The sequence below is a fragment of the Homalodisca vitripennis genome, unplaced genomic scaffold, assembly GCF_021130785.1.
Source record: "Homalodisca vitripennis isolate AUS2020 unplaced genomic scaffold, UT_GWSS_2.1 ScUCBcl_297;HRSCAF=1987, whole genome shotgun sequence".
NCBI lineage: Eukaryota > Metazoa > Arthropoda > Insecta > Hemiptera > Cicadellidae > Homalodisca > Homalodisca vitripennis.
The window spans coordinates 892-23,450 of NW_025776429.1; the positions used below are offsets into that span (position 1 = coordinate 892).

Consider the following 22,559-nt stretch of genomic DNA (forward strand, 5'->3'; position numbering starts at 1 on the left):
CTGGGCATCCGGAGTGTTTGTTATCTCAATGCCTTCTCGGCCATGATTTAAAACATTTAAGCCACTCGCAAACACTTGTTTTACTCATAGCACACTCATCATAGGCCTTTTTTAATATTTACCATACTTTGTTACACTTTATTTCATTTTTTAATTCAAAATTTGATATGAATTATTTGATCCATTTCTTTTAAAATAGGTTAAACAGTTCAAAATCATGTCTAACTTTAGCAGCTGCCATTAAAAAATGTAATAATGAATACAGTTTAAAAATGTATTATACTTCAGGAGCAAGAGTACCAACATAATAAAAAAATCTTGACAATCACACTCTGGAAACCAGCGAAACTTTAAAATTCCTATTAATTTATGAACACGCCTTGTATCTTTGATGATACATATTTATATAATGTTATTTACGCCTTTGCTTTGAAACCAGATTCAAATTATGTGAGCACATTTATTTTCAGTAGAGAGCAGACCATTCTACTGTAGTCAACAACATGATGAACTATTCATCTCTGAATTATAAGTATAACATTCACTGTCATTTTTAAATGAGTTTTGGTATAGAATCTAACTTAATAAAAGTATTGTTTGTAAATATTGTAAAGTAGTATACATTATAGTTTGAACTGGACCCATTTTGAACATTTCTATCAAATAAAGGAGATTGCTCAGCAGTTTAGTACATATTTGGTGGTAGTATTTCAGTTACTCAATCAATAGCAAATGTAGTTGATTTATATGAAAACTAATAATCGTGTAAATGATGATACATATATTTAACAATCAACAGATTTTTTTTATTCAAAATTAATTAACCTTATACTGTATTTAGATTCTAGGCATTGCCATGCAAAGATACTTACAGACAGTTCTATTCATGCCATTTTTAACATTACTCCTTTTCTGCATCGTTTAGTTAAAAACTATTCAACAGATCAATTAAATCCGTTTTTTTCATTCCAATAATTTTGTTTATACTACAAAAGAAATAAGATTATGATGCATAAATTATTATTTACTTACTTGGGATTTTTCAAAACAGTGTTAATTGCTGTAGAGATAGTTTCCTCTGAAATACTGTCAAAAGCTAGTCTGATACCAATACCGCGGTATTCTGCAAACTTGACATTGGAGGGCTGATCTCCGAAAAATGCAATACCAACAGTTGGTACTCCTGCATGGATGGCTTCCTGTTGGCTGAATGCTCCTCCATGTGTCATGAAACAAGACACAGTTGGGGTGAGCTGAAATTTAAAAATGTTATTTAAGCTTGAACACTCAAGTTTGAAATGATCACAATATCTCAGTTTTTGTCTGAAAATGTTACAGTTGTATATCCAAACTGATTCTAAAATTATTTGTGTTACTGTTAAAGTAAAATTTCATAAAATAATAAAATATTCGTAGTAGAAAAGGTCTCCAAACATGTGTAGAACTTTATTTTTAGTCAGCAAAATATTACATTTTTACATGATTTTACTTAGAACTACCTACATTATTAAAAGATAAACCCATTTTAACATTATAATTTTATCATTTAATATATAGAAAGTACATAGTAGATCTTCCTTACCTGTTGGATTTAATTATTCATTAATTTGAAAAATCAAACAATCCAATAATTAGCTAGGCAGGTTGGATAATGCTTTCCTAGAAAGTGAAAAGTCTCAAGAAAATAAAAATATCTCTTCGGGCTCAGTCAGAAGAAAGGTAGATTTCACCATATTCAAACCTGAAGAGTTATCGAAAAATAAGTAAGAAAACAATGTTACTCGAAATTGCTTGGCAGTTTTAATAAGAGTGTCAATCTTTATTTAAGTTATGAAACACCCAAGATAAAAATTAGGCCCAAACGCCAATGATCCTCATCTTGAAACTTTTCATTGGATAAGATTGGCTAATAAACTCAACCAAGCAATGTGTAAATAATACTATCTCTGTACCACTTTTAGTCTGAATCTATTAAGAACGGTAGTCATGTGTTCACAGTTTTTCTCGCAATGTGTTGTATACTAGATAAAACTTTGAATGCTCACTAACTGTAAATCTTAAGAGATGTAAAAAAAAGAGGACAACTATTGACCTGAGAATCCTAAAAACACTTTTTTTGTTTTGCGCTATGGTGCATAATAACTTTAACATAACCTATTCTTTTCCAAAATTTTGATTACCACCATTTTAAAACCTTAAGTGTATTGAAAAAAGTATAAGAATAAAAGTTGTTTATAATTACCCAGTTTATTTAGAAAATAATTTTTGTGGGTCTCTTGTGAGAATTAGCCCAGTTAAAATTTTTGCATGAATGTGAATGGCCACCATGTACGTGCAAGTACTGCCTTTATTCTAGGTTTAGTCTGAATATTTTAGAAATTATGGCAGTTATCATGTTTACAAGCCTGCATTATATTGCATAAACCCATACATGCATACATAAATATAATCTTTTGGATTATGTTGGTTTATGACTCTGGAGTTTGAGATGGGGGAAAAAGAAAACTTCCCCATAAAATTTCATCACAATGGTGATTGCAATTCTTCATCAAATTTAATTCTTGGATTGTTTGTCTGATTTTCAAATTAATAAATATAGCAATGTACTCTAAATTAACACTGTACTGCAGCTCTATACATAGTGATCTTGACTGTTTACACTGAACTACTGCGCAATACATCTTCCGCAGTCAACAGTAAACAGTCTATTCTTGATTTTATGCTTGTGATTCATGCATTGTGATACTCTGCTTTTAGCATAATATATAGATTTATTTAATCTTGAAAATAAATAAATATAATCTTGTCTAGAGATATTAAACTCTACGGAAAAATATATTTCTCACTACTCTCAAGTTTTTTTCTTACCAGAACACAAAATAGTTTATAATAAATTTACTTCATGGGTTGTATTTTATGAGATTTCAATAATTTATAGCTTTTACGCAAGAAAGAAAACAAATGAAATTAGAGTGTACAACCATTTAAGAAAATACAGACAACTTTCATTGTCAAGATGTTCTGCGGACAGATAGACAGACAAACAATCATACAGTAAAGAAATTTTAAACATCTCAGAAGACAAAAGAGAAATTATCTCAGCCTACTGAGTGATAGTCTTGCAAGGAACCTCAGTGATTCCTGTTAAGTCACATGTGGTGTGGCGTACGTCTGTCTCATATCACAATTTCTACAATCATGAGTAAAAGCAATATAGACTGAAAATTTATAGAATAAGTGTAACAAAATAAATGTTGATAATTCTTGTTTGGTGCAATTCTCAACAAACAAATTCAATGATTTAGTTTTTCTAACAAGGTGATCATAATGGCTTATTTTCTCAATAAAAATTTTTTGTAAAGCTTACCTAATACTCCAGGTTGAGGTACCCATTTTGTGAGCATCACATTTTTGGAAAGATTTGGAATACTTTCAAGATCAATTTTCCAGATAACTTTCTGTGGCAGTTTCTTGAAAGCACTGACAAATGCTTGAAGCAGCTCCTCTGGAAGGATATGAACTGGCACAACCGTCCCCAAGCTGAAGTACACCACTCCTTCCTTGGCATCATCCATAAATTTCTTGAGATCCTAAATCCAACAAACTCATCTTATAAAGAAAGTTTACAGTTAAGTTCATATAATTGTAATTAAAAACAGGTCTATTCACTTATTTGTTATTATCTGAATGTGTTCCATTAATCCACATTTTAGTATGTGATTGTTTAGTGTAGAGACTTAGAAAGAAAGAAATATTAATGATTTCTTAGATTCCTTCATCTACTAAACGACAATGAAGAGAATTTTACTGAGTATATTTATTATTCCAAAATTATAAAGAATAGTTGTGTATCAGTTTTAAACATAACTATAAAAAATCTTTATAACAATCTCGCTATAGCAATTAATGATACGGTTATAGTTACAAACATGATTTTTCCAGTTATTAGTTATTTTGCTGTTCTTGTTTTAATTTATCAAAGAGGATTTAACAAAACATACAATACAATTATATCAATGTTGAATAATAATAAATAATAATAAGATGTATTGTGGAGAAATTTATGTATCCATTATAATGTACAGATGGATGAAGGTGAGAAATTACCTTGGGAAGTGGTGTCCTGTCAGGAGAAATAGTGATGCCTGCGATGGGGATGATATTTGGAGTGTATGGCCTCGGATACTCTACAGCAGGATGGCTGTTGACGAGGTAAAGAGAGACATTCCCAACCAGTTCACCAATGCTGGGTGCATCTTGGATATAGTACTCTCGCAGGATTTTGTCTTGGGCGGGCAACTGATAGTTGTAGTAGAGTAGCAGAGAGCATATAACTGACACAAAGTTGAATAGTCTTTGCACAAAAGTCATATTGTTCTGTTGCAACAAAAGATGCCATCTCAGGAATTGTAGCTATAGACAATGCATTACCAGCATCTCTATTCAAAGACGGAACACTTGAGAATCCTTGAACTGTGATTGTTGGTGCTCCAAATCTACTTCCAAACACTAACATTGATTCTTGTCCAAAAGTGGACTCTGTTATCACGAGATCAAAGTGCTCCTTAGAGTTTATCAGGTTCTTTATGCTCTCTTGCTGAAAGATTTCTTTACACATTGGGTTTGTCATCCACCAAACATTTATGAATCCAAAAGGGTTGGGCCAGATGCTGTTGGAAAGTTTTGCTATTTGTGAAAATTGATCGAAAGTCCAATTTTCTGAAACAACAGTAGTACAATGAAGTAGTACATTGTCAACAATGATTTTATATAACTATTCAAGTTTTCATATAGAAAAGGTAAAAGCTCTAGGCATTATTGATATAGCAAACACCTGGTTTGTGAGTTATCTGTCAGTAAAAAACACAGGTAGTTAAATTACAGAGCACTTATACATGGCCTTAGAATCTCTTATCAGTCAAACCCAAAACAACCACATGCATATTGCCACAAGGATAAGTGCTAAGCCCACAGTTATCTTTGTTTTGTCAATGACTCCCCAGCATACATCTAATACCACAACACCACCTGTGTAATGTACTCTGATGACACAAACACTCCTGATCAGGGATACCACTGCAGAAGGAGTGTATGTAACCACCTGTAACTCCCTTCACAAAGCACTGACATACTGGAAAAAAATTACTTGCCTAAATCATAAAAACAATACAGATTAGTTTTTATCAAAATAAAACAACAAGCAACGTAACGAAAATGCCTGATGTAGAAGTTTAAAAGCATGAAAAATTCCTTTTAGTTATCCTGAATGGGAATCTCAACTGGACAGACCATGTGGATATCCTTTGCAAAAATATAAGCGCAGGTTATATGTGCTGTTTGGTGCATAAAATGGATTAGAAATTTAAAACATTTTACTGTTAGAAATCCATATAAGGTATGTGCTGGCTGAGTGTTGTGGATTTTCTGCTGGAAACCTGAACAGGATGCTCGTTCTGCAGAAGAAAGCATCAAAATGGGCTGCGCAGCTGCTGGACCAGCGACGGCCGAGTTATGTGGGTGGACAGCCGTGGACACAAAGGCAAGGCTACAAGGTTGGCGGACGTAAAGTAACCTATTGATTTAAAGTAGCTTAAATTAGAAGTATTTCATTTTTTTTTTTTTAATTTAAAACTATTTATAATTTATTATGATTTTTGTTTTCTATAGGTAAAGTAAAAGTAAGGCTTGATTTTTTTTCCTTTTTTATTATGTATATATGTTTGTATATGTATATGGTAATGTACGTGTTATTACTTTATATTGTGTTTTACACTGCACTCGGTTTTGAATAGCATAAAAAAACATGTAATAAACCATTAATGATTTTAAATAGAAAACATTATCAACACTGCGATCTACATGGGAAAATAACTTTTGTTTTTCTTTTTCATTTGTGTTAGCACAAGATCTTCTTTATTTTGTTAGTATCTTATTATTTCGACTACCGTAATTAATTATATAAATTTATAAACCTTTAGTTTTATACAGCATTTTATTATTGTATTCCATTGTTATAATTATTTTATTATTGCACCCCTATTTTATTTTATTTTATTTTCGCACAAGGAGCCGTACAGCATGTAACTGTGTTTTGGCTCAGGTAAAAATAGTTAAGAGCATTATTGAGTGGATGAGTGTGTGTGTGAGTGTGTGTGGGTATGTCAGTGCCGCGGCCGCGGGCCGGGGCGGGCGTGTCGCGCCACCGTGGACTGTGGACCCAGGATAGCGGGTCCGCACAGCTGTCCGCCGCACCGACCGACCGGTCCCCCTCCCCTCCCCGCCTCATCCCTCCACAGCTGATATCTTATCTAGCTCCTTAGCGCCTTACCCTAGACACTTGAAAGCCGCACATATTAATGCTCAGTCGCTGAGGGGGCATATTGATGAGATCAGAGAAATATTTCGGCCTCAAAATTTTGATCTGATTGGCATTTCGGAAACGTGGCTCAAGCCGAGTATTCGTATAAGTGAGGTGGCCCTTCCCGGATATACTCTGCAGCGGAACGACAGACTGGGAAAGACAGGTGGAGGTGTTGCGGTTTATGTCCGGGAGGGCTTGAGATGTAAACAGCTTGCGTTATCTCCATCTGAGTACTCGGCCAGGCCCGAATTCATTTTCATTGAAATTGGCTTGTCTGGTTCGGATGTACTATTACTGGGAGTGTGTTATCGCCCGCCTAGGACTGGTCATCTGGCAGACTTTGAAAATGCTCTCTTGCAACTTATGCATGGATATAGTCGAATATTGATCATGGGCGACTTCAATACTGATTTACTGAAAAACAATCACGACTATGACTATAGACAACTGACTTCTATTCTCGATTCTTGTAATCTGACAATACTGCCACTGGAACCGACACACCACACTGCCGGATCTGACACTCTTCTTGACCTTATGGTTGTTTCAGAACCACAGCATATCGTCCTTCATGGGCAACTTCCAGTCCCTGCCATATCAAAGCATGACCTAATCTATTGTGTTTATTTTGTAAATATACCTAAGGCTCAAGTTAGATTCATAAAATACAGAGACTTTAAAAATATGGATGAGGCTGCGTTTATGTCTGATATTTTGATGATTTCATGGCAAAACCTTGAATCTGTAGATGATATGGTGGATGATTTTAATAAAACCATCATGGGTGTTTATGACAAACATGCACCTATAGTGACAAAGCGTATTAGTAAAAGGCGTCCAGTGCCCTGGATGACAAACGAAATTCTCAGTCTGATGGCACGTCGCGACAGTCTGTACAGGAGAGCGAGGCGCTCCCAAGATCTTATACTTATGGACCAGTACCGTGAACTTAGGAATAGGGTTAAGCAGCTTCTACGCAATTCCAGACTGAGATACACGCGAAGTCTTTTTGAGAACAGAAAACAGTCGTCAAGCGACTTATGGCGAAAAGTTAAAAGCCTTGGGGTGGGAAAGCAACGTGAATCACATCAGGTCCATATCCCATTGAATGAATTAAATACCTTTTTCACTTCTTGTAGTCCAACTATCAACCAAGGTCAAGTGAATGACTACTTAACCTATCTTCATAACTTACCTGATCACAGGCGAAATTATCCTGAGTTTACTTTTAAGCCAGTGATACAGGGTGACGTGTTGAGGGCTATACGCCGTATCCGCAGCAATGCTGTTGGGTGTGACGGTATTCCAATACGCCTCATTAAAAATATCCTCTTTGCTGTCCTCCCTATTATTACTTTAATCTTCAACACGTCATTAAGAAGCTGTGTTTTCCCTTTTCAATGGAAGTCTGCCCTTGTCCTCCCCCTCAACAAGATCTCAGCTCCAGTGTCATGCTCGGATTACAGGCCGATAAGTATTCTACCTGCACTATCTAAAGGCCTTGAGAGAATAGTGCACTGTCAAATTACTGAATATCTGACTAACTATAACATATTAAGTGACTACCAATCTGGTTTTCGCACAAACCACAGTACTGAAACTGCACTGCTAAAGGTAACTGATGACATACGACTTGCCATGGACCATAGACAGGGCACAATTCTTACTCTCTTTGATTTTTCTAAAGCTTTCGACAGCGTAAACCACAAGTTACTGTTAGCTAAATTAAGGGTAGTAGGGTTTTCTGATCATGTTCTTAATTGGCTGAGATCATACCTGTCAGAAAGAAGGCAGTGTGTCAAGGTTGCTGACGTGACTTCGGACTGGGGGTGTGTTACTTGTGGGGTGCCTCAGGGTTCTATCCTGGGTCCCCTACTCTTTGTACTGTATGTAAATGACATTCACAGAGTTCTCAAATACTGCAGGTATCACATGTACGCTGATGACCTACAAATCTACTTGCACTTCGACGTTAACTCCATTAACGACTGCATCAACAGGATGAATGACGACATTAAAAATATTGTTTTTATGGTGTGGAAACCATGGGCTTACACTAAACCATGCAAAAACCAAACCAATACTTATATGCCACACACGTTTACGGAACTTTCTGGACCCGAACACTATTGAATCCTTAATTATTGACGGAACTACTCTACCATACTACGAAACAGTGAAAAATCTTGGTTTGACATTTAACTCGAATTTGACTTGGACGGAAGCGGTGAGGGATATATGTAAAAAAGTCTTCGCATCTGTCCACTCACTGAAACGCTTACAAAGATTTCTACCTGAACGGATCAAACTACTGTTGACAAAATCACTAGTACTTCCACACTTCAATTACTGCAACTCTGTGATGAATGACATGACGGTAGCACTTAGTGAGAAGCTGCAAAGGACTGAAAACTACTGTTTACGTTACGTTTATGATGTGAGGACGAGACCAACACATTACACCGTACTATATTCAGGGAAATATTTTGAAATTAAAAGAACAACGATCAATCAAAATACTAAATTTAGTTCATTCAATTTTACAATCTGGATTTCCAAAATATTTTTCAAACTATTTCCAATTTATATCTCATGATAGTGTAAGAAGCACTCGCTCTGGTTCTCGTACCTTAAGAATGCCCCAACACAGGACTGTAGTATTTGATAGATCTTTTCAAGTGATGGGTTGTCGTCTGTGGAACTCCCTCCCCCAAGAAGTCACTTCCATTGAGGGGGATCGGCGGTTTGTGGCGGCACTGAAACGTTTGTACCATGAACGGTTGGTCGGGGCGGATCCGTCCTAGGGGTCTGTGGGTGTGGTGCTGGCATTGTGTGTGAGGAGTGTGAGTAAGGCAAACCGCATATATATTATTTATTTCAAAAATATTCTTATTATATATTTATAAATTATTGTTATTAGGTATTAATTATAGTTTTTGGTTATTATTAAAGATGGAAGTTGTAGTATTATTTTGTGTCATGATTGTATACTTATATTTTTATTTATTTTTATTTAGAAGTATCATATTTATAATTTTTTTAGTGTTTAGATTAATGTTTGATTTAATGTATTTAGTAAGGTATATTAGTGTCAATATTAATTTGGTTAATATTTGTCATGTTGTTTATTGTTCTGCTTATTTATCAGACAGGTTAAGTGTAAGAAAGGGCCATGAGGCCCTAACTTTGCCTGTTTAAATAAACAAATTTTCATTTCATTTCATTTTCATTTCATTTCATTTCATTTCAAAATCCTCGCTGACCTTGACCTCAACAAAGCAGTAGGCGAGCCTTCCAAACCCTCAGCATAATGACAGTTACTGCTCTGTACATTCTATCCAATTAAAAACATCAAAGCTTCTACTGATGAAACAACTACAAGAGCTGCTTATTTCGCTTTGTTTGAGGCTCACATAAGATATGGTTTAGTAGCATAGGGAGGAACATCAGCTGGTCAGATTCAAAGGGTTCTCAAAAAACAAAAAACCGCAGTCAGAACACTTGCAGGACTGCAACCACCAAACAGCTGTAGAGAAGCCTTTAGAACCCATAAGATCCTCACTATCGTATCACTATACATTCAAGAAACTGTGATGTACGCAGTAAGAGAGGGCCTACCAAAGCGGGGTGAAGTTCACCAGTACAACCTCAGAGACACTACTTTGTATGACCTTCCAGCCCACCGACTGTCACAGTTCGAAAAGAAGTCTACATACATTGGGAGGAAGCTTCACAACCACCTGCCATCAGAGCTGAGAGACAAAGGAGAGAATGAACTCAAACCAGCACCACACAAATGGCTTGCTGACCGCCCCTTCTACTCCATAGAAGAATTCTTTCAAAGAGCATTTGACATTTAAATTTTACAATTTAACCTTTTATATCATTACAAAACTTTATATTATGTAAAAAAGAACTCTTGTATTGTTTACTATGACGTTAATACTGTTCTCAATGAGCGTGTTAATAAAGAATTTTGTCTATTGTCTATTGTCTATTGTCAGAAGTTATTTGACATATTCACAACCTGAATCTTCAAACAGCGAAAGACTTTCATTCGTACAACAACTGCCATGTAACAAACTATTTTCTGTCCTCACAACACACAGTAAGTTTTGAATAAAAACTATTCTACATTGGCTGGAAGCTATGGAACACTTTTCTAGAAACAAAAGGAAGATTTATGTGGAGTGTCCTGAAAAGAAGACTGCAAGACCCCTTGTAAACCAGCCTTTTTTATTTACTTGATGAGTTCCTTAACACCTGCAATGGAGAATGGAGACTGCAAAATACACCTTGACTTTGATTTACCCAGATAAAAAATACAAATGTATAATAGTTCATTTTACAATATATTTATGTAATAATATGTGATTCTATTACTATTCTCAAAGAATAGATCAATAAAGCAATTTGTCTATTGTCTATTACAATATCAATCCTAAACTAACCTCTATTCACAGAACAATACCCACTCCTTTAGTCTATTCTAAAACTTATTCAATATCTCTCACACACTTAGACTATACTATACACGTTATCCATCTAGCTGTGCCACCATTGGTATCTCAAAATATATTTAGGCAAAATAATTTAGAATTTCAAAACTTTGCCACCATTTTACAATATGGCAGATCACTTTAAAATTTTTTATGAAACACCCTATATTTAAAAGAAAACTACGGCTAGTTCTTGAAACATGTTGCAAAACACATACTTAACCATTTGAACCAAACTAATCAGTAACATCTGAAAGTGGGTTCTGAGCTGACCGTTTGATATCCTCCAAATTGTTATTAATATCAATATTAATACAGAACAAAATAACAGATGATAATACTGAAATGACTACAAACAACAAACAAAAAATGCCAAAATTTTTGAATAATTTCAAATAATCAAGATTTTTTTTGTTACACAAGTAATAACTATAAAGACAGTATTCTCAATATTTTTTTATTCGAATAATAAAGAGCAGAAAGGCTATGTGAATAGGTCATCAAGAAAATCTCTTGGCTTTAATTTTGCAATTATTTCCTGTTTCCATTATTTGTCATAACATAATGCACAACCAGAATGTTTCAAGTTGCAACAATTTGATATTGGATGACATTTTTCATAGCTAAAAGTAACATGATCATAAATAAAATATAGTCCAGATATTATTTACTAAGCTACATAAGTCAGTGTTATCAGAATAACTGGGAAAATCATCAATGGGATAAACACATATCTAAATATAAAATATACTTTCTTACACTACTGACCATTCACGAACCTACTCGAGGTAAAAACTGCTTAGATAATTTTTTTACTTCTTTGACCTTACAAAATTGTACTGCTACAGTTATTAACTGTCATGTGAGTGACCATTTGGGACAGCTATTAATTGTTAACAATACTTATAAGGAAAATAGCTCTTATCTTGCTAAAAAAGAACTGTCATATATGGGTCCTAGCTTAAAGACTGTTCCTATTCTAAGTGACTCTAACATCAATGTATTCAGATTTTACCTTGCCAAAGAAAAATGGAGTGATATTTTATTTCCTAAAACTAGTGTGAATGAAATGTTCAATGCTTTTATGCTCACAGTTCGGTATTACTTTAATTTAAGTTTTAATAAACAGGTTAAGATTAAAAGGAAAAATACAGTAAATATTGGTTCTAAGGCTAATGTAGAGTGGTACACTGATGAGCTGTGTGCTAAAAAGGATAGGCTTCACTTACTTTATGAACATTTAAAATCTTCAAAAGGGCATGAGTTTGAAATGTATAATGTATTGTACAAATCTGAAAAAAAAAGATTATCGCAAGCAAATTAAACACACAAAAAAACAATATAATTCTAAACTAGTAAAGGAGTCAGGAAATCAGAGCAAAACCCTTTGGCAGATTGTAAATAAAAGTAGGAAAGGTGAAACTAAAACAAAAGACCCAAATATTTTTTCATCAGATGAATATAACAGGTTTTTTATTAACATTGCCAGTAATGTAAAGCCGAAATTAAACAGTGTAGCAGCTAATGGGCTTAAAGCAATGCAGTATGTAAATAATTGCAAGGTACCTGAGCATATGGTAGGGTTAAGTTTTAGCTATGTAACTGAAAAAATTGTCTTGGATGCAGTTAGTCATTTGTCTAGTAAGTATAGTAAGGACCATTATGGCTTGAGTAACGTTTTACTGAAAAAAATAATAGATTGTATTTTGAATCCTTTGACAAGGCTAATCAATTTATGTTTGGCCCAAGGAATTTTCCCAGATTGTTTAAAAATAAGCAAGGTCATTCCTGTATTTAAGAAAGGTAAAAAAGATGACTTGAATAATTATAGGCCTATAACGGTAGTTCCTGTCTTTTCTAAGGTCTTAGAGTTAATCATAGGCAAACAATTAATGTTTTTATTTTGAATTGAATAGGCTAATATGTAACAATCAGTTTGGCTATAGAAATGGGTTATCTACCACACATGCCCTTATAAAGCTAGTTGAGGGTATACATGATTGTTTTGAGGGTAAGGACCTTGCTGCGGTCACGTTCTGTGACCTCAGCAAGGCCTTTGATTGTGTTTCACACGATCTTATAGTTTCTAAGCTTGAGTATTTTAGGGTAAAGGGTGTGGCTCTTCAAATCTTTCAATCCTACCTTGAGAACAGAGTACAATATGTACAAGACAGTAATGAATCCTCATGTCTCTTGCCTGTCACGTGCGGTGTTCCGCAGGGATCTGTTTTGGGTCCTTTATTATTTATTATTATGGTTAACGACCTCAGTAGTAATATTCCTGCGGAGATTATTCTCTATGCAGATGACACTACTGTCTTAAATAGGCATGATAGTGAAAGTCTGGCATTAGAAAATGCTAAATATAATCAAACCCTCATTGAGAATTGGTTGGCTGCTAACGAACTAGTGTTAAACAAGGAAAAAACCAAAACTGTACTTTTTTCTCTTAAAAGAAAAAAATATGAACTTAGATAGTCCAATGTTCTTAGGATTAACTTTAGACCCAACCCTTAATTGGCACCAACACATATCTGTCCTCAAAAGTAGGCTTAGTAAAAGCATTTACGCTTTAAAAAGGTTAAGTGGTGAGTTGGAAGGGGAAGGCCTAAGGCAGGCCTATTTTGGTTTATTTCATGCCCATATGTCTTATGGTTTAATAGTATGGGGTGGTGCTCCCAAGTCAGAAGATATATTTGTTGCACAAAAAAAAAGCTATAAGAGTAATTACTGGTTCCCATAGATTAGCCCATTGTAAACAATTATTTATTGAATTAAGAATATTGACTTTACATTCCCTATACATATTTCAGTGTCTCATGTACTTGAGAGCTAATTTAGACAAGGTACATACAAGAAGCTCCATTCATTCCCACAATACTAGATCTGCAAATTTAATTAATTTACCACAAAATAGGCTATTAAAAAGTGAAAGAAATCCCATAGTTATATCAAGCCGATTAATGAATAAGTTACCCGACCCAGTCAAGAATTTAGAAAATGATAAATTTAAAATCTGTATCATAAATTTTTTATTAAAAAATCCGTTTTATAAAGTGGAAGAATTTCTTTCTGAGAGTTGGTCCGAATTGGATTTTAGCCTGACCTGACGCTTTCAAAGAATCTTTTGTCACTTTGTGCTAAACAAATATATGTTTAAGTAAAATAATATCTATTTATTGTAATGTCCAATGTGTTGTTTATTATAATGTTTAAGTTAGGCCTGTTGTAATTTATAAAATGCTATTTTGATTAAAATATTTACTAGTATTGTAATACTATATTGCTGTTATTTATATTATAGGGCCTACTGTAGTCTTAAAATAGTCCATTGGCTTAGGTTATATTTATGTAAACAATGGCTTGTGTGTAGAAATATTAATCTCATAGTTACATGACTTGCCTATGTATTCTATGGAATATCTTGTGGTGAATAAAGATTCTATTCTATTCTATTCTATTCTATTCACTAACTTAAGAGTCATAATAAGACTAAACAGTTGTTTCCTATGAATGTACAGTTGTTTGTATAAATTAATGAATCATTTAAAAATTATTAAGCCTTTTCAAACCCTGTATGCTTTTAAACTGTCATAGCAATACATACTAATAATTTCTTAATTTTCGAAGCAACCTGTAGGAGAAATATTTTTATTTCATATATAAAGCCATTTTTCACTTGCCCCATATGTACCTAATCTTGTTTAAAATTGAATAACACTCATAACAAACATACACATAAACACTCACACAGTAATACTTTGTAAAGTCTAAGAAAACTTTTAATATTTTTAAAATTACTTTTTTATTTGTAATTCTGTACAAAAATTAAGTAAATAATACAATAAATTTACACTGTAAGATTGTCTTAGGTAAACTTACGAGTTTGCTTTTCGAATTCCGTGTGGACTTCCACGTGGGTGTAGTTAGCCAACGGTTTACTGGGAGGGAAGGGACTGTACTCGACTATATGATGTCCTCTTTGATGCAAGGCTTTAAAGATCCCAGATAAAAAGATGTAGTGACTCTTGCCAGGGAAAGGTGCCATGGCCAGTATCCTGGCACTGAAACTGCAGCGAACCACACTGAGGAGGAGTAGCCACAGGAAAACTGTCTTCATGTTGTTTGATTCCTGGAAAAAATATCCACTCTTGTGAGATATTTCATAAATAAACAAAGTTTATTTAGCTTATTATGAAAATTACTTTGCAGTTTAAAATAAAATGTTCAAGCTTTGTTAAAAGTAACCAATTAAAAATTTAATGTTATCACGAGTTGAGTCACTGAAAAAAGTCATATGATTAACATCCACAATGTACTCTGGATACTAATGTTTTAATTTTACGTTTTTTATGCCAACACAGTTTCACATAAGGTAATGTAACCAGAGTCACTTTTCAACAAACAGTTATCAAAAATACCAAAGAACTTATTTTTATCACTTTTAGTACATTTAAGGTAGTAGAGATAGAGTATCAACCTCTAGGTTAGCTCTTTTAACACTTTAGTGAATTAAAAATCGTGAATATTTTATTTCATCCTACATAGATTGTACTGACAGTCATAGTTTTATAGAATATGCCTAAAAACATGCATTAGAATATAAATAAAAATATAAACCCATAAATTTAAACAATGGTCTACGATAATACAGTTTATAAAATTATCTATTACATAAGAAGTCACAGAGAACAGACCACAGATTACAGGGAAATACAATCACTTACAATACAGAAATATATTTCTCTGATAGAATAAAAGTGCATACAGACAGACATAAATCGGATTTTATTAAATTGCTCACTGGGTAACATGTTTGGCCTCTGACAAAACTGGGTTTTAAAAATTCCAATGGTAGTCAACAATACCAATACTAGATGTGAATGTTAAGTTTGCTCCAGTTCATCCTCTCCCCCCCCCCATAATTCTCTAAGTCTGTGACAACGTCAGATTCAGATGCTGCATTAATAGGGAGGTGAATTAGAGCACATTCACAGTGAATCAATTATTCTTACCATAGCCAAGTATGTGTAAAGAAACTCGGTTGCTCCACTGTGCTTTGGGATAGTGTCAAACAAATTGCAATGCACTCAATTTTGTACCTGATGAGACAATGAGAGTACCCCATCATCTGGAATTACACTACATAGGTTAGAAAAACAAAACAGCTATTCTTTGGAAGACACAAAGATACTGTAGGAGGACTGCCTGAACTGGAGGAAATCAGCACTACAAAGTATTTCGGAGTAACAATAGATGGCTCTCTGACGTGGACACACCACATTGACAACCTCTATAAAAGGCTTAACGCTGGACTGTACGTGATCCGCAGGATGAAAACATATCAGCGACCTAGGAACAGCTAAAACTGCATACTATGCTCTCTACGAATCACATCTTCGATACGGTCTAGCAGTCTGGGGAGGTTACTTGGAATTCGGATCCTTGCAAGCCTACGCACAAGAGAATCATGCAGGCAAGCCTTTCAAGAACTGAAGATTCTCACTGAAGTTAACCTATATATCCTAGAAGCTGTGACCTACGTACACCTGAAATCACCCAATGAAGTGATGACTGGAGCACAGCAACATGACTACAACACTCAGCATGCTGCAAACTACCATATTCCAGCTCACTGCCTAGCGTCCACGGAGAAGAAGCCAACGTATGTCGGAGCAAAGCTGTGGAACGCCCTCCCACTAGAACTGAAGAGGAGAGACCGACTGCAGTTTGGACACAAACTAAAACTCTGGCTTCAAGACCATCCATTTTACGCAATAAATGAATTTTTTAAACAGAACTTTCTAACCTGCTGTAACAAAATAAAATCTTACGATTGTACTGTTCTCTAAGAATATGTTCAATAAAGAATAATTGAGAATATGTGTTTTGGAAGTGTCACACTGTCGTTTAACAGCTCATTTTAATATCAGTGCTATTTGAAGTTTAAGCAATAGTTTTATATCATATCAAAAGTGAAAGAGTTTTAAAGAGTGAATATTTTAATCCATAAAGTTGATATTTAAAAAATGTTTTAATCTTACAAATATTGGTGACTTACTAACTAACCTAAATAGAATCATTTTTATTTAATTGTGTTAAATACAGTGATTTTATTACAAGTTTATATCAATACTTACAAGTATAAAAAATCTGAAAACTATACTGGCATTTGTAACAATAAAATATTTTTTATTTTCACTTTAACTTTTACTGTGCAGAAATGATGTCACAACAGGTTATTACCCTATCTGATTGTGAGTGAGCAGGTTTGAGTTGATACTGAGTGACTCTTGTTCTCTTATCATTAAGTAATGATAACTCAGTGTGTAAAGTTAAAGTTCAATAATAGATCAGAGGTTCAAATCATTCACCTGGTATTTCTTTTTGCTTATTGATTTAAATTTGTTAAATTATCAAAAATTACTTCAATAAAGTACAGGACATATGTAAGTAGTTACATTTAATTTATTTATAACATTTTGGAAAGGAAGTTATTAGAAACCATAAAATAACTTACAAATAAACTTCCCAGTTAATAAAGGTAATTAATTAATAATAAAAAAATATTTTCTTACTTTTTATTTTAAAACATGGTAAAATACAGAAAGAGCAGCATATACAGTTGTGAACAATGCAATTGTTAAGAAACTAGGAACCCGAGGATACAGTGTAGAATGTACTACTTGTGCAAATTGGTTTCATAGAACTTGTATTGATTTATCTGTTAAGCAGTGTAAGGAAATAAAGAAAGATATTGTGTGGAAGTGTAATACGAGTAGATGCTCAGTATCGGAACAGCAGACTATTTAAACAAATAAAATAAAAACAATAAGAGTTATAATGAGCAGGAAATTGAAGAGGCAGCACTAGATGACACAGACAACATCTATGAAGATTTATTGCAGCTGAATCAGGAGCTAAGGAATGAACTAGAGAGTGTAAATTTGATATTAACTGACATGGGTAAGCAGTTGGAAGTATCAAGATGTCCAGAAAAGAATCTCTGCAAACAAATAACCAGCTATAATTAAATTACAAAATGATAGAAAACAAAAAGAAAGTATTAATGTAAATAATGCAAGTGAGCTTTACTCCACTACTGTAAAAGTACAAACTAAAAATAAAGATGTCCGTAGAAGTTTGCCATTACTAAAGCCAGAACAACCTATAATGTGTGAAAACAAATTTCAAGCATTAAGCGAATCGGAAGTGGAGAAGAGTACTTCTGAGATTAAAGGATTACAGGCAACAATGACAGGAATACTGGAAAAATGTAACCAGACAACAAACTTAAGGTTAACAAAATACCAAGAAGCCCAGATTGTTGTTTGTGGCAGATAGTCATGGGAAGGATATGTCACCATTTCTGGAAGAAGAACTGGGAGAGAGTTTTACTGTGGAAGTCACAATCCAGGAGCAAATTTTAACTATGTTGCTCAAAATTGGAGATGACGTCAAAAAATTAAATATATCAGGTATCATAACTCAAATATCCGATCATGATGCTCAACTTGTAGAATTTTTTAATTAAATTGTGTTGATTTGAGTAAAATGAATGCAAAAAACCTGTGCAGAAGATTTACTTTGAATAACACTGAAAACATTTCTGTGAGATGTAGCAAAGGAGACATGGATAGAAGTTTATCAAGCACATCAATTATTTCATAGTATTTTTAGTTATATTTTTAAAATACATTTTCCTAAAATTAGTCAAATTGTTAAAAAACATGTCTTAGGACAAAAATGGATTACTGACGATATGCAAATTAAAAAGAATGAATTAGTTGAACTTGAGAAAAAATTTATAATTTCCAAAAACACAAATTTGAAAGTAATCACAAAAGAAAAGAAAAATGTATTGAAAGAGTGCATGAATAGAAATAAACAAAAATACTTGATAATAAAATTCTATACTCTGACAACAGACCAAAAACAACTTGGAAAATAATTAAATATGAGGTAAACAAACAATCCAATGTAAATCATAATTAAAATATTATTTTAAATGGAAAATTAATAACTAATCCTGTTACTGTAGGAAACACTTTTAACGATTTTTTTTGTAACAGCCGTTGACTTACTAGTATTACCTAACATACCTCAGCTCAACTCCATTTATACCAATAGTGAGCATCAGACCTGTGCTCAGCCATATTTCAGATTTCAACCGGTATCTGAGAATCAGTTAAAAACAATTGTTTTGTCATTTAAAACTAAGTTTTCTGTGGGGCATGACGATATACCAATCGATATTATGAAAAAATCTGTTGACTTTATTTTAAAACTTCTTGTCCATGTAATCAATTCTTCTTTAATTTCAGGAATATTTCCTGATATTTTAAAAGTTGCCAAAGTGATTCCTCTTTTTAAAAAAGGTAATGTGACTGATCCAGCATGCTAAAGGATAGTGTCATTGCTCCCAATTTTTTCTAAAATATTTGAAAAAGTGGTTTATGATCAGCTTTTAAAACACCTAGAGTCTAATGAGCTGTTGGACAAACAACAACATGACTTTCGTCGTGGAAAATCAACAATAACGTCCGGTATAGAATTTATCCAGTCCATTATTGACTCAGCTAAAAAAAGAGAAAAAGTAATTGGGATATTTTTAGATCTTACCAGAGCATTTGATAGTGTCTGTCATGTAAAGTTAATAAGGAAACTGCTTAGGTATATATGGAAAGGAGCAAACATGGTTTGATTCCTACTTAACAAATAGAAAACAATATGTCAAAATAGAAGAAACAATTTTTCACAATAAAAAACATTATGTGAGGGTTCACAGATCGATCACTGCTGCAGACACTGTGGCATGGTGTGCCCCAGGGGTCTATCCTGGGACCCCTATTGTTTTTATGTTATATAGAAGGTTTGCCAGGCATGATGGAGGGGTTGGATGGTACCGTACGTCTGTATGCTGATGATTCAAATGTTTTGTTTTCTGGTCATAAGCTTGAGAATATTGAAATTTCATCATTTATATTGGTCTAAGTAGGATTAAGAATTTTTTTGACAAAAATTATCTTTCATTCTTTTTCTACAAAGCAATTCAGATCTAAATTTAAACTGTGACATTTTTCTAGACAATGACAGACCTAAACAAGTAGACTACACAAAGTTTTTAGAACTTATTATAGACAAAAATTTAGCTTGGGATAAACGTGTAGATCATGTTACTAATAAGATGTCTACTGGTCATTGCGACAAATGGCAAAAATTAGTAATTTACATACACTGAAATTAATATATTTCTCATTGACCCACTCACATTTAGCTTACAGAATAAGCATTTATGGAACAACAACAATAAGCAATTTAGACAGGCTATTGGTACTACAAAAAACATCTTTGAGAATCATGAAAAATTTAAGATATACTGTACAGATTTTGTTAAACATATTTTTTCTGAACTTGGAATTCTAACAGTATATAGTTTACACATATTTGAATCAATAATTTATGTAAAACAATTTTTTGATCCAAAAACCAATAAACATACATATAATACTCGTTTTAATAGACATATCGATCAACACAATCTCGAACTTTACAAAAAGAAAACATATTACAGAGGTGTTATATAACTAATATACCAACAAAATTTATCAAGGAAACAGATCTGTTAAAATTTAAAAAAGAAGTAAAGGATTATTTAACTAATTTGTATCTATATTCTTTTGAGGAATATTTCAATACAAAAACCGATTAATTAATTTAAAGAAGAGTTGAAGATAAATTGTTAAGATGTTACTTTTTTTTTTAATTTATGTTTTAAAATTAATATTAGTATTTAGTTTTATTGTAGTGACGCTATTCTTTGTACCTTGTACATATTACAGAGTAAAGTAGTTTGACTATTGACTATATTTGGTAATCTAGATGTCTCAGACATAAAAACGGTGAAAAGAGTTCATTTTGAGTTCTTTTGTCGCTGACTATTCTTTTATCCCTTCAGACAAACATGACTCCAGATTCCAGGAGTCAAATCTGTGACAGCGTCAGACTATCAGACTTTAGACGCTGCAGGAAGGTGAGCTGTAGCAAACTGAACATTCACATTGAATTAATCATTCCTACCTTAGCTACATTATGTGCACCAATAATAGGGTTTTGTAACTTTCCTAATGTGTTTCTTTAAGCACTCAGATAAAAAATCTTTTACTTATAAGAACGCTTTCAATAATATCTATGTTGGAGTTCATGAATTTCCTGACTTATTGCAGTGACATGTGACAGAGTCTGAGGTTAAGGATTTCCTCTAATAATCTCACCACAGACTGTTAGTCATAATTATTTTTACTTGTACATTTAACTGTTTAAAAGTTATGTTTTTTTATTTAAACATATTTAAGAATATAGGAAGTGTATACAAATAAAAACTATTTACATTATAATTTAAACCTGGCATTATTTCAACTAGGACCTTCTATTCTGAAGTATTCCCAGAAATGATTTTCACTCATAAAAGATCAGGGAAAATAAATATGTTTGTTATTTTATGTTATCTATCACAAAGTAGTTGATAGTGAATAGGTTCACACAATTTACAGAATCATCTTTCCTAATAATTATTAACATTACATAATAATCATCATAAAAATTAAAAATCTAATGTTAATGGTTGACTCAGGTCAGTTCTCAAAGGATCTTTGGAGAAATGATTTATGAGAATAAAAGGGTCGGTCCATTAACCACCCTCTCAACGGTACTTTTAGTGAGTGCCCTCTCTTGTTTTACAGTTCTTGTGATAGTGTGTTTTAAATAGGATTTTCCTGCCAATGTTGGATGGTTTAGATTCATACAGCTTCAGACGTGCTGGAAGATTATAAAATTCACCATTTCTGGTATTGTAATGGTAGATATTTCTGTTTCTTAGAAGATCTTCTCCAGCAGCATACACTACAACTTTTAGTTTGTATACAGTCACTACTGTCATGATTTTGAAAGATTTGAAAGCATCTTTACAGATTTCCAGGTGATGTAGACCTGTTAGGACTCTGATAGAGTTTTTTTTTTTTTTTTCTGGATGATCCGCTGTCTTTTTAAATTTGTTGCTATTGTACTACCCAATAAAGCAAGGCCATATCTTAAATGGATTTCAAAAAAAGAAAAATAGACCAAGAACGTAGCCAGGAAAAAAATTTGGGGGGTCCAGACAACTGATATTTTCCCGTAGTTGACAGAGTAAGGCCCTTAAAAATTTTGTTCCTTAAAAAGTTCTTGGCCCGTTTCTTGGTTGAGCAGATCTGTTGTTTCAGCAGTACATGTCAGTAATACTGAATTATTTAAATAATAATAATCGTTTACTAAAAAAGTAATTGAAAATTTTAAAATTTGAGGGTGGTCCGGACTCCTTGAACCCTCTTGTTGACTACGTCCTTCTAATAGACTATGTTATGAGGACATATAATAGTAGAAGCTTTTGTGTTCAGTAAAATTTTGTGTTAATAAAACTCTATCAAATCTAAGTTTAGACTAACTTGATCTTGTGTATGAAATATTCAAAAAGGCAAGGTAAACCTATTCTATGACCCCCGTTAAGTAAACATGAATTGATAATTTTAGCCCCCAAACACAAATCCTATATACGCCACTGTATTGAAGAACACTATATATATGTTTGTATGTATTTTCGAGACATAATATTGTTTTTTATAACACATATTTTATAGCTGAGTAATTTAAAATAAGGGATT

At 33.3% G+C, this 22,559-nt stretch overlaps 1 pseudogene; it reads right to left on the reverse strand.

Annotated features, from left to right (window-relative positions):
- Positions 1–1,024: 1,024 nt before the first annotated feature.
- Positions 1,025–17,136, reverse strand: LOC124370563 (annotated as a pseudogene).
- Positions 17,137–22,559: the final 5,423 nt, after the last annotated feature.